Raw genomic sequence first — 12,512 nt, forward strand, 5'->3', positions numbered from 1 at the left:
ATACTCTTTAACCCGATACCCAGGTACTGAGCTGTAGTCAGGATGGCCGAGCGGTCTAAGGCGCTGCGTTCAGGTCGCAGTCTCCCATGGAGTCGTGTGTTCAAATCCCACTTCTTACAGATGTTTAGTTCCTCTCAGGAGTCATGCTGCGAAGCAGTAATAATAAGGTGATGAAATAACAATTTATAATAAACACTCTCAAATGCAAACCTTCTGGAGCTGAGCAAAGATCAAGGAAAATAAGAAAACAGCTGTACTTAATAACAAATGACTGAGGGGAACATTTCATGTTATTGCATAATGAGTTAATGAGTTACTGCATTGTCTTTCAGTTGTAAAATTATCACTTTCTGTAGGCTATGCCTGGTGGCCCATTCACTGCTGACAAGCCTGTTGTCGTGGCCGAGTGGTTAAGGCGATGGACTAGAAATCCATTAGGATCTTCCTGCGCAGGTTCGAATCCTGCCGACAACGAAATTAGATTTTCTTGACCCCTCCGGAGGTTGAAGTTTAGTCGTGTTTCTTATACCAATCATATCCTAACAGATCTCCACAAGTACATAGGGATTAGTTGTCCATTTGGGATAGGATCCCACCTCACACCTTTACACACCTGGTTATCCATCCTTCTAGCTCTATAGGCCACAGTAGCATAGGTTACAGGTTTGTAGTCAAGCCACAGATTTCAGGTGAGATCTCATGATACACTCAACAATACAACAACACGATTCTCATGAATAACCATTAAGCCATTTGCTAAGATTTCCCCCATTTTCACATGTGGAAACCTGTTGTCACTCTTACCCTGACGGATAGCTCCAGACACTTTTTTGGTCCTATCTGAGGCATTTTTAAATTAATGTCAAAATGGCCATATTCTGAAGACACTCTTAAAGTCTGCAGGGTAATCGAACTGGCCACATCTAAAGTCAAGCCACATGTCACAGTTGAGCTGCCTTGTTAAACCCTAAAAATAAATAATAACACGATTGCGTTGAAAATACCCATTAAGCCATTTGTTAAGATTTCAGCCATGTGGACCTGTTGTCCTACTGTGCTGTAGTCAGGATGGCCGAGCGGTCTAAGGCGCTGCGTTCAGGTCGCAGTCTCCAATGGAGGCGTGGGTTCAAATCCCACTTCTGACATACCTCAAGGGAACATTTTGACATTTGCTGTATGGTTAGTGAGAAAGTCCATATTGCAAACGTACGGTCCCTTACTAGACGTCCGAAAACGTTTGTAAAATTTGTGGACGGCTTCGGGCCGAGCGGCAGGGCCGGACCTAACGGGAAGTCATCAAATGAACTTTGTCGGACATTCGGTTTCCGTTTTATAAAATAATCACATTTTGGTCATTTTTCCGCTGTCCCGGAAAATCCCACAAGAGTGCATAAGCTATCATATTGCTATTGGACAAAACATCACGAATCACGACGGGGACTTATCTCGAAAACTGAAAATATTTTGAAGCCGAAACCTGGTGAGCGTAGGTTTGGCATAATGGGCAGTTGGCCTCGAACAAGATGGCATCTAGGCCTCAACGGTTTTTGAGTTATGGCCATTTCTCTGGGATTAAAGGTCCAAAATGAAAATAGCGAAATTATTTTTCCACTTCACGTCAAAGTCAAGGAGCCTCCGGTGTCAATAAAAAAAAGAACCAGCCATTTATTTATCGTCATTTAAGAGAAATCGTACAATGACAGATTAGTGATGTTCGAAGATAGGTGTTTTTTTTTTCAACGGTTACAGATCCAGTTGCAGGATGTTCAAATGAATCTTTTTAAAGTGTGCTGCGGAGCTCTGCGAGATTTCTGTGATTTTCTCTGATTTTCTGAAATAACACACACTCACTAAACCCTCCGTAAATAACTCAGTTCTTAACGTAAAGACTTCAGGATTCTGTAAAGGCATACCCCAATAAGGATATGAGTTCATTTATAGCTTCCTGTACCAACCAGAAGTGCCTTAAATGGTGTCATAGTGGCAGTTTCCAAGGGTTAAAAAGGTCAGATCTTTTCAAAACTTCATATGTGTGATTAGGCAACCCCCATAAACTGCAAGTCAGTCATTTCTCCCAACAGATGTCAAAGAAAAGCTCTCTCTCACACACACACACACAGACACACACACACAGCAAGGATGGAGTGACAAAGTGCGGTGCTTAAAGACACACAGAGCCAGCAATGGCATTTCCATATTCTCTAGGCCGTGTCGAGTTTAACGAGATGCCCCGCTTGACCGTAGCTCGCTCGGTCTAAGCGCAGCGACCATGAGAAAAGTAGGCCCAAAATGAAGCCTGCCCCACAACGTCATTTGCTTTTGGGTGACAGTGAGAGAACCGTTAGGGTGAGAAGTACAATTATACCTCAGGTACGTTCCTAAGGTCCTCCCGATCTGTGCAAGCCTAACCTTGACCGTGTGGCATTAACCTTTACCAGTTAAAAGAAGGTGTTACAACTGTAAGGGAATACCCCCCTGAATTGGACAAAAATGAATGGGAAGTCATTGGCATCGGACAAACCATATACACGATGTCCAATACCACCCAATTCGGCGTTGATTCATGCAAAGTGTACGGCAAATGCCATGTGGCAATTGCCAGTTGTAACACTTTAAAAATCAGGTGGCGAGTGCGCTCCACCTTGGTTTTTCATATTGGAAATGTAACCCAAGTCAACATCCAAAAGCAAAATTTTGAAAAAATGATTTTTTTGTCGAAAACTTATCACCCCTTAAAAAAGTGCTTTCTGGACCGTTTTTCGAAATTCCAATTTTATTATCATAATTTTTTTTTTTTTACATGCGCATAAGGCATATGTTTTGTCCATTTACAATATGCTTTCATAGGAAGTTAAAAGTCGAAAATGTGAACTTTAAAAAAAAAACGTATCACCCTTGTAAAAAAGTGCTTTCTGGACCGTTTTTAGAAATTGTTTCGATTTTATGTCAATTAATCATGTGTAAGGACTGTATGAATATACTTTTGTAAAATGTTATTATCATATTTTTTTTATTTTTACTTGTGCATAAGGAATATGATTTGTCCATTTGCAATATGATTTCATAGGAAGTCAAAAGTCAAAGTCAAAAGTCAAAGTCAAAAGTCACTTTTTTTGGGGCCAAATGCCATAAGAAATTTGACATGCTCAAAACTCCTGCAGAAATGCTAAATTGACTGGCCTGATGAACACAGGATGGCCGAGCAGTGATAGTTGTACCTTTCCATCACTCGTTGTGTTGATTTCATCATGTCCATTTGTTTATGTTTTCTCACTTTTGCAAAGTCACTGTGCATTTGCAATATGGTTCAATGGGCATGTACCATCATGAATTTGTCATGCTATAAAAATCCTGCAGGAATGCTAAATTGACTTGCCTGATGAACACAGGATGGCCTGGCAGTGATAGTTGCTACTTTCCAACGCTCATTGTGTTGATTTCATCATGTCCATTTGGTGATGTTTTTTCACTATAGAATCATATTGCAAATGCACGTGCATTGTTGTGCAACTGGTGATTGAAAATAGGCACCTGGTAACCCAAAATAAAAAATATGGTTGTAAATGCATTTACCGGGACTCCTATTATCCATGCCCACTATGGGAGTACCCTACTACGGCCCTCTATCTATGGGGGCCATCCTGAGTGCTTTATCCTGTTCAGGATACCACGGTTTACTGCCCCTTCTGGAGGATTTGGGTACCCATATAAAACAGGATACATTTTTTTCAAAAGTTGCTAATATTTGCATATTAAAAATATTATCGAATATAAAACACTCTAACAATTCTAAATCCATTTAAATTTTGTCTCTATGTAAAACAGAAGTGTCAGGGCATGCATTCTCCCAAAATCTCTCTTGTAATGGAAAAAGTTGCCTCTGCTTTGACGTCATATTTAACGCACTTCCCAAAAGGCTCTGGGAACAGTTTCTACGTGTTCAGCGTGAAGGCTGCCTTCTATGGGGCTTGTCAGTGTGTGAATCGCGCGCTCACGAGACGTTGAGCGTGCCGAAAGGTCTCGGTCACGCCAAAAAAACAGTGCCCTGAAAGCGCGCTCTGTACATTTTCTCTCTTTCCCTCAGGATCGATTAAAAGACGTGTGTGTTTCGCTTAGTCCTCACAATTGCTGTAGACCTTTATAAGGACTGTTTAAAATATTCTGATGGATACGCATTGTTGTGCAACTGGTGATTGAAAATAGGCACCTGGTAACCCAAAAATAAAAATATGGTTGTAAATGCATTTACTGGTCATTCTAATATTAATGCCCGCTATGGGAACACAGGATGGCCGGGCAGTGATAGTTGTTCCTTTCCATCATTCCATCGTTGTGTTGACTTCATCATGTCCATTTGGTGATGTTTTTTCACTGTTGAATCATATTGCAAGTGCACGTGCATAAAATTTGCAATATGGTTCAATGGGCATTTACCATAAGAAATTTGACATGCTCAAAAATCCTGCAGAAATGCAAAATTGACTGGCCAGATAAACACAGGATGGCCTGGCAGTGATAGTTGCTCCTTTCCATCACTCGTTGTGTTGACTTCATCATGTCCATTTGGTGATGTTTTTTCACTGTTGAATCATATTGCAAATGCACGTGCATTGTTGTGCAACTGGTAACCCAAAAATAAAAATATGGTGATTTCATCATGTCCATTTGTTTATGTTTTCTTACTTTTGCAAAGTCACTGTGCATTTGCAATATGGTTCAATGGGCAGGTACCATCACGAATTTGTCATGCTATAAAAATCCTGCAGGAATGTGAAATTGACTGGCCCGATGAACTCGGGATGGCTGGGCAGTGATTCTGGTTCATCTCAATCACTCGTTAGGGTTGATTTCAGAGTGTCCATTTGTTTATGTTTTCTCACTTTTGCAAAGTCACTGTGCATTTGCAATATGGTTCAATGGGCATGTACCATCATGAATTTGTCATGCTATAAAAATCCTGCAGGAATGCGAAACTGACTGGCCCGATGAACACAGGATGGCCTGGCAGTGATAGTTGCTACTTTCCAACGCTCATTGTGTTGATTTCATCATGTCCATTTTTTTATGTTTTCTTACTTTTGCAAAGTCACTGTGCATTTGCAATATGGTTCAATGGGCAGGTACCATCACACATTTGTCATGCTATAAAAATCCTGCAGGAATGCGAAATTGACTGGCCCGATGAACTCGGGATGGCTGGGCAGTGATTCTGGTTAATCTTAATCGCTCATTAGGGTTGATTTCAGAATGTCACTTTGGTGATGGTACCTCACTGTTTAAACATATTGCAAATGGACAAGAGTCACCAGCAAGTCACCGTCCATCAGTCAATTAGATATCATTCTGACACCAAACTGATACAAACTGACACCAAACCCACTTTTTCCAACTCGTTTAGTAGCCAACTATCACATACTTCTAGCTGCGGGTCCATTTCTTATGTTATGTGTAGCTTAGGCGACCCCGAATCCCAAGTTTCGGCTCGATAGGTCATTTGGTGTCCGAGCAAAACCCTAATTGGTGCTGAAAATCCACTTGTTTCCATGACTTGCTACGGGGTCCTTGAATGAGCTATCGGACAGAAACGTTGGGTTCCGTCTCTATGGGCCGAGACGGTCGCAATGCACCTAGTCTTACGACTCTGGGACATTTCTAAATGTTGTCATTTTCGTAATGGTCAAAATGAATTGAAGTCATTGCAAATGTACAAGGCTGTTTCTCGGTCCGCGAACCTTCTAGAGCCACCTAACTCACCACGCACTATCGACCTGAGGTCTAGAACAGGTTTCTAAAGTTTCGGAACTCTAGGTCTGACGGTTCTTTTTTAGCTCGAACAAAGCTTACTATTGCAGGCACTGTCAGTCTCTACGCACCCCAATACGTCCCTTCTTACAAGTTGTGTGTCTGTGTGATTTAGTTTTCCTTTTAAATTTTATGGGAAAAATGACTGATTTACAGTTCATGGGGGTTTCCTAATCACAAATATGAAGTTTTGGACAGATCTGACTTTTTTTAACCCTTCGAAACAGCTCCTGAGACACCAATTATGGCACTTCCGGTTGGCACAGGAAGCTATACGTCAACACATATCCTCATTGGGGTATGCTGTTACAGAATCCTGAGTTTTAATTCTTTACGTTTAGAATTGACTGATTTACACAGGGTTGAATGCACTATGTCTATCAAACTGCAGGCAGGGTATGGATATACACTTTTAGGGTGATTTTAACCACTTCCGGTTGGTCCAGGAAGCTTAGAATCAACACAGGTAGACCTCATACTGGCCTGATGGACTGTTACCAAAGACAGGTTCATACGGCATTCATAACCCATATAGGCTTCAGGTTGAATTTAGGGGTGCAGGCAATGTATTCCTATGGGGAGAGAAGTCAATGCAAACTCTTTGAAGTAAACACCTTCTTTTAACTATTAAGGGTTAATGCCACACGGTCAAGGTTAGGCTTGCATGGATCGGAAGGACCTTAGGAACATACCTGAGGTTGAATTGTGCTTCTCACCCTAACGGTTCTCTAACTGTCACCCAAAAGCAAATGACGTTGTGGGGCAGGCTTCATTTTGGGCCTACTTTTCTCATGGTCGCTGCGCTCAGAACGAGCGAGCTACGGTCAAGCGGGATATCTCGTTGAACTCGGCACGGCCTGGAGATTATGTTTATGCCATTGCCTGCTCTCTGTGTCTTTGAGCACCGCACTTTTTCACTCCATCCTTGCTGTGTGTGTGAGAGCTTTTCTTTGACATCTGCTGGGAGAAATGACTGATTTACAGTTTAGGAGGGTTACCTAGTCACACATATGAAGTTTTGGAGAGATGTGACTTTTCTAACCCTTCAAAACAGACAGTGTGACCCAATTAAAGGCACTTCCGGTTGGCACAGGAAGCTATAGGTAAACACATGTCTTGACTGAGGTAGACTCTTACAGAATCCTGAGTTTTAAGTCTTTAAGTTAAGAATTGACTGATCTACGATCTACACAGGGTTGAATGTAGTCATTTTCACCTTTGAAGGTTATGCAGATCAAAACACCTTTTGGGTCAATTTAACCACTTCCGGTTGCTCCAGGAAGCTTAGAATCGACACAGGTAGACCTCATAGTGGTCTGATTGACTGTCATAGAAGACAGGTTCATAAGGCATTCATAACCCACATAGGCTTCAGGTTGAATTTAGAGGTGCAGGCAATGTATTCCTATGGGGAGAGAAGTCAATGCAAACGGTTTGATGTAAACACCTTCTTTAAACTGGTAAGGGTTAATGCCACACGGTCAATGTTAGGCTTTACGGATCGGGAGGACCTCAGGTACGTTCCTGAGGTCGAATTGTGCTTCTCACCTTAACGGTTCTCTCACTGTCACCCAAAAGCAAATGACATTGAGGGCCAGCCTTCATTTTGGGCCTACTTTGCTAATGGTCGCTGTGCTTAGACCGAGCGAGCTACGGTCAAGCGGGGCATCTTGTTGAACTCGGCACGGCCTAGAGAATATGGAAATGCCATTGTAGGCTTTGTGTGTCTTTAAGCACCGCACTTTGTCACTCCATCCTTGTTGTGTGTGTGTTTCTGTGTGTGTGTGTGTGTGTGTGAGAGAGAGCCTTTCTTTGACATCTGTTGGGAGAAATGACTGACTTACAGTTTATGGGGGTTGCCTAATCACACATATGAAGTTTTGAAAAGATCTGACCTTTTTAACCCTTGGAAACTGCCACTGTGACACCATTTAAGGCACTTCCGGTTCGCACAGGAAGCTATAAATAAAATCATATCCTGATTGGGGTATGCCTTAACAGAATCCAGAGTTTTAAGTCTTTACGTTAAGAACTGAGTTATTTACAGAGGGTTTAGGTAGTGTGTGTTATTTCAGAAAATCATAGAAAATCACAGGAATCTCGCAGAGCTCCGCAGCACGCTTTAAAAAGATTCGTAAGAACACCCTGCAACTGGATCTGTAACCGTTGAAAAAAAACCCACCTATCCATGAACATCACCAATCTGTCATTGTACGATTTCTCTTAAATGACGATAGATAAATGGCTGGTTCTTTTTTTATTGACACCGGAGGCTCCTTGACTTTGACGTGAAGTGGAAAAATATTTTCTCTATTTTCATTTTGGACCTTTAATCCCAGATAAATGGCCATAACTCAAAAACCGTTGAGGCCTAGACGCCATCTTGTTAGGGGCCAACTGCCCATTATGCCAAACCTACGCTCACCGAGTTTCGGCTTCGAAATATTTTCCGTTTTCGAGATAAGGCCCCGTCGTGAATCATGATGTTTTGTCCAATAGCAATATGATTGCTTATGCCCTCTTGTGGGATTTTCCGGGACAGCGGAAAAATGACCAAAATCTGATTATTTTTGTAAAACGGAAACCGAATGTCCGACAAAGTTCATTTGATGACTTCCCGGTAGGTCTGGCCCTGCCGCTGGGCCCGACGCCGTCCGGCAATTTTACAAACGATTTCGGACGTCTAGTAAGGGACCGTACATTTGCAATATGGACTTTCTCACTAACCATACAGCAACTGCCGAAATGTTCCCTTAAGGTATGACAGACCAGCTAGATCTACTGTCTCTATTATATTATGACAGACCAGCTAGATATACTGTCTCTATTATATTTTTACATACCAGGTAGATCTACTGTCTCTGTTATATTATGACAGACCTGGTAGATACACTGTCTCTATTATATTATGACAGACCAGCTAGATCTACTGTCCCTATAATATTATGACATACCAGCTAGATCTACTGTCTCTATTATAATATGACAGACCAGCTAGATCTACTGTCTCTATTATATTATGACAGACCAGGTAGATATACTGTCTCTATTATAATATGACAGACCAGCTAGATCTACTGTCTCTATTATATTATGACAGACCAGCTAGATCTACTGTGTCTATTGTATTATGACAGACCAGCTAGATCTACTGTTTCTATTATACTATGACAGACCAGGTAGATCTACTGTCTCTATTATAATATGATAGACCAGCTAGATCTACTGTGTCTATTATATTATGACAGACCAGGTAGATCTACTGTCTCTATTGTATTATGACAGACCAGGTAGATCTACTATCTCTATTATATTATGACTGACCAGCTAGATCTACTGTCTCTATTATAATATGACAGACCAGCTAGATCTACTGTCTCTATTATATTATGACAGACCAGCTAGATCTACTGTGTCTATTATATTATGACAGACCAGGTAGATCTACTATCTCTATTGTATTATGACAGACCAGCTTGATCTACTGTCTCTATTATATTATGACAGACCAGCTAGATCTACTGTCTCTATGTCTCTATTGTACTATGACGGACCAGCTCGATCTACTGTCTCTATTATACTATGACAGACCAGGTAGATCTACTGTCTCTATTATATTATGACAGACCAGCTAGATCTACTGTCTCTATTCTATTATGACAGACCAGGTTAAACTACAATCTCTATTATATTGTGACAGACCAACTAGATCTACTGTCTCTATTATATTATGACAGACCATCTAGATCTACTGTCTCTATTATATTATGACACACCAGCTAGATCTACTGTCTCTATTAGATTATGACAGACCAGCTAGATATACTGTCTCTATTATATTTTGACATACCAGGTAGATCTACTGTCTCTGTTATATTATGACAGACCTGGTAGATACACTGTCTCTATTATATTATGACAGACCAGCTTGATCTACTGTCTCTATTATATTATGACAGACCAGCTAGATCTACTGTCTCTATGTCTCTATTGTACTATTACGGACCAGCTAGATCTACTGTCTCTATTATACTATGACAGACCAGGTAGATCTACTGTCTCTATTATATTATGACAGACCAGCTAGATCTACTGTCTCTATTCTATTATGACAGACCAGGTTAAACTACAATCTCTATTATATTATGACAGACCAGCTAGATCTACTGTTTCTATTATACTATGACAGACCAGGTAGATCTACTGTCTCTATTGTATTATGACAGACCAGCTAGATCTACTGTTTCTATTATACTATGACAGACCAGGTAGATCTACTGTCTCTATTATATTATGACAGACCAGCTAGATCTACTGTCTCTATTATATTATGACGGACCAGCTAGATCTACTGTCTCTATTATACTATGACAGACCAGGTAGATCTACTGTCTCTATTATATTATGACAGACCAGCTAGATCTACTGTCTCTATTATATTATGACAGACCAGCTAGATATACTGTCTCTATTATATTTTGACATACCAGGTAGATCTACTGTCTCTGTTATATTATGACAGACCTGGTAGATACACTGTCTCTATTATATTATGACAGACCAGCTAGATCTACTGTCCCTATAATATTATGACATACCAGCTAGATCTACTGTCTCTATTATATTATGACAGACCAGCTAGATCTACCGTCTCTATGTCTCTATTGTACTATTACGGACCAGCTAGATCTACCGTCTCTATTATACTATGACAGACCAGGTAGATCTACTGTCTCTATTATATTATGACAGACCAGCTAGATCTACTGTCTCTATTCTATTATGACAGACCAGGTTAAACTACAATCTCTATTATATTATGACAGACCAGCTAGATCTACTGTCTCTATTATAATATGACAGACCAGCTAGATCTACTGTCTCTATATCTCTATTGTACTATGACAGACCATCTAGATCTACTGTCTCTATTATACAATGACAGACCAGGTAGATCTACTGTCTCTATTATATTATGACAGACCAGCTAGATCTACTGTCTCTATTGTATTATGACAGACCAGCTAGATCTACTCTTTCTATTATACTATGACAGACCAGGTAGATCTACTGTCTCTATTATATTATGACAGACCAGCTAGATCTACTGTCTCTATTATATTTTGACATACCGGGTAGATCTACTGTCTCTGTTATATTATGACAGACCAGCTAGATCTACTGTCTCTGTTATATTATGACAGACCTGGTAGATACACTGTCTCTATTATATTATGACAGACCAGCTAGATCTACTGTCCCTATTATATTATGACAGACCAGCTAGATCTACTGTCTCTATTATGTTTTGACAGACCAGCTAGATCTACTGTCTCTATTATATTATGACAGACCAGCTTGATCTACTGTCTCTATTATATTATGACAGACCAGCTAGATCTACTGTCTCTATGTCTCTATTGTACTATTACGGACCAGCTAGATCTACTGTCTCTATTATACTATGACAGACCAGGTAGATCTACTGTCTCTATTATATTATGACAGACCAGCTAGATCTACTGTCTCTATTCTATTATGACAGACCAGGTTAAACTACAATCTCTATTATTATATTATGACAGACCAGCTAGATCTACTGTTTCTATTATACTGTGACAGACCAGGTAGATCTACTGTCTCTATTATAATATGACAGACCAGCTAGATCTACTGTCTCTATTATAATATGATAGACCAGCTAGATCTACTGTGTCTATTATATTATGACAGACCAGGTAGATCTACTGTCTCTATTATATTATGACAGACCAGCTAGATCTACTGTCTCTATTATATTATGACAGACCAGCTAGATCTACTATCTCTATTATATTTTGATATACCAGGTATATCTACTGTCTCTATTATATTATGACAGACCAGCTTGATCTACTGTCTCTATTATATTATGACAGACCAGCTAGATCTACTGTCTCTATTATATTTTGACATACCGGGTAGATCTACTGTCTCTGTTATATTATGACAGACCAGCTAGATCTACTGTCTCTATTATATTATGACAGACCAGCTAGATCTACTGTGTCTATTGTATTATGACAGACCAACTAGATCTACTGTCTCTATTATAATATGACAGACCAGCTAGATCTAATGTCTCTATTATATTATGACAGACCAGCTAGATCTACTGTCTCTATTATATTTTGACATACCGGGTAGATCTACTGTCTCTGTTATATTATGACAGACCAGCTAGATCTACTGTCTCTATTATAATATGACAGACCAGCTAGATCTACTGTCTCTATTATATTATGACAGACCAGCTAGATCTACTGTGTCTATTATATTATGACAGACCAGGTAGATCTACTATCTCTATTGTATTATGACAGACCAGCTTGATCTACTGTCTCTATTATATTATGACAGACCAGCTAGATCTACTGTCTCTATGTCTCTATTGTACTATGACGGACCAGCTCGATCTACTGTCTCTATTATACTATGACAGACCAGGTAGATCTACTGTCTCTATTATATTATGACAGACCAGCTAGATCTACTGTCTCTATTCTATTATGACAGACCAGGTTAAACTACAATCTCTATTATATTGTGACAGACCAACTAGATCTACTGTCTCTATTATATTATGACAGACCATCTAGATCTACTGTCTCTATTATATTATGACAGACCAGCTAGATCTACTGTCTCTATTAGATTATGACAGACCAGCT

At 40.0% G+C, this 12,512-nt stretch overlaps 2 non-coding genes across 2 annotated transcripts; both read left to right on the forward strand.

Annotated features, from left to right (window-relative positions):
- Positions 1-392: 392 nt before the first annotated feature.
- On the forward strand, positions 393-474 carry trnas-aga (transfer RNA serine (anticodon AGA)). Its single transcript has one exon. It is a non-coding gene; the product is annotated as a tRNA-Ser (tRNA).
- A 588-nt stretch (positions 475-1,062) lies between these two features.
- trnal-cag (transfer RNA leucine (anticodon CAG)) lies at positions 1,063-1,145 on the forward strand. The gene has a single exon. It is a non-coding gene; the product is annotated as a tRNA-Leu (tRNA).
- Positions 1,146-12,512: the final 11,367 nt, after the last annotated feature.

The sequence above is a fragment of the Oncorhynchus keta genome, unplaced genomic scaffold (assembly GCF_023373465.1).
Source record: "Oncorhynchus keta strain PuntledgeMale-10-30-2019 unplaced genomic scaffold, Oket_V2 Un_contig_109_pilon_pilon, whole genome shotgun sequence".
Lineage (NCBI taxonomy): Eukaryota > Metazoa > Chordata > Actinopteri > Salmoniformes > Salmonidae > Oncorhynchus > Oncorhynchus keta.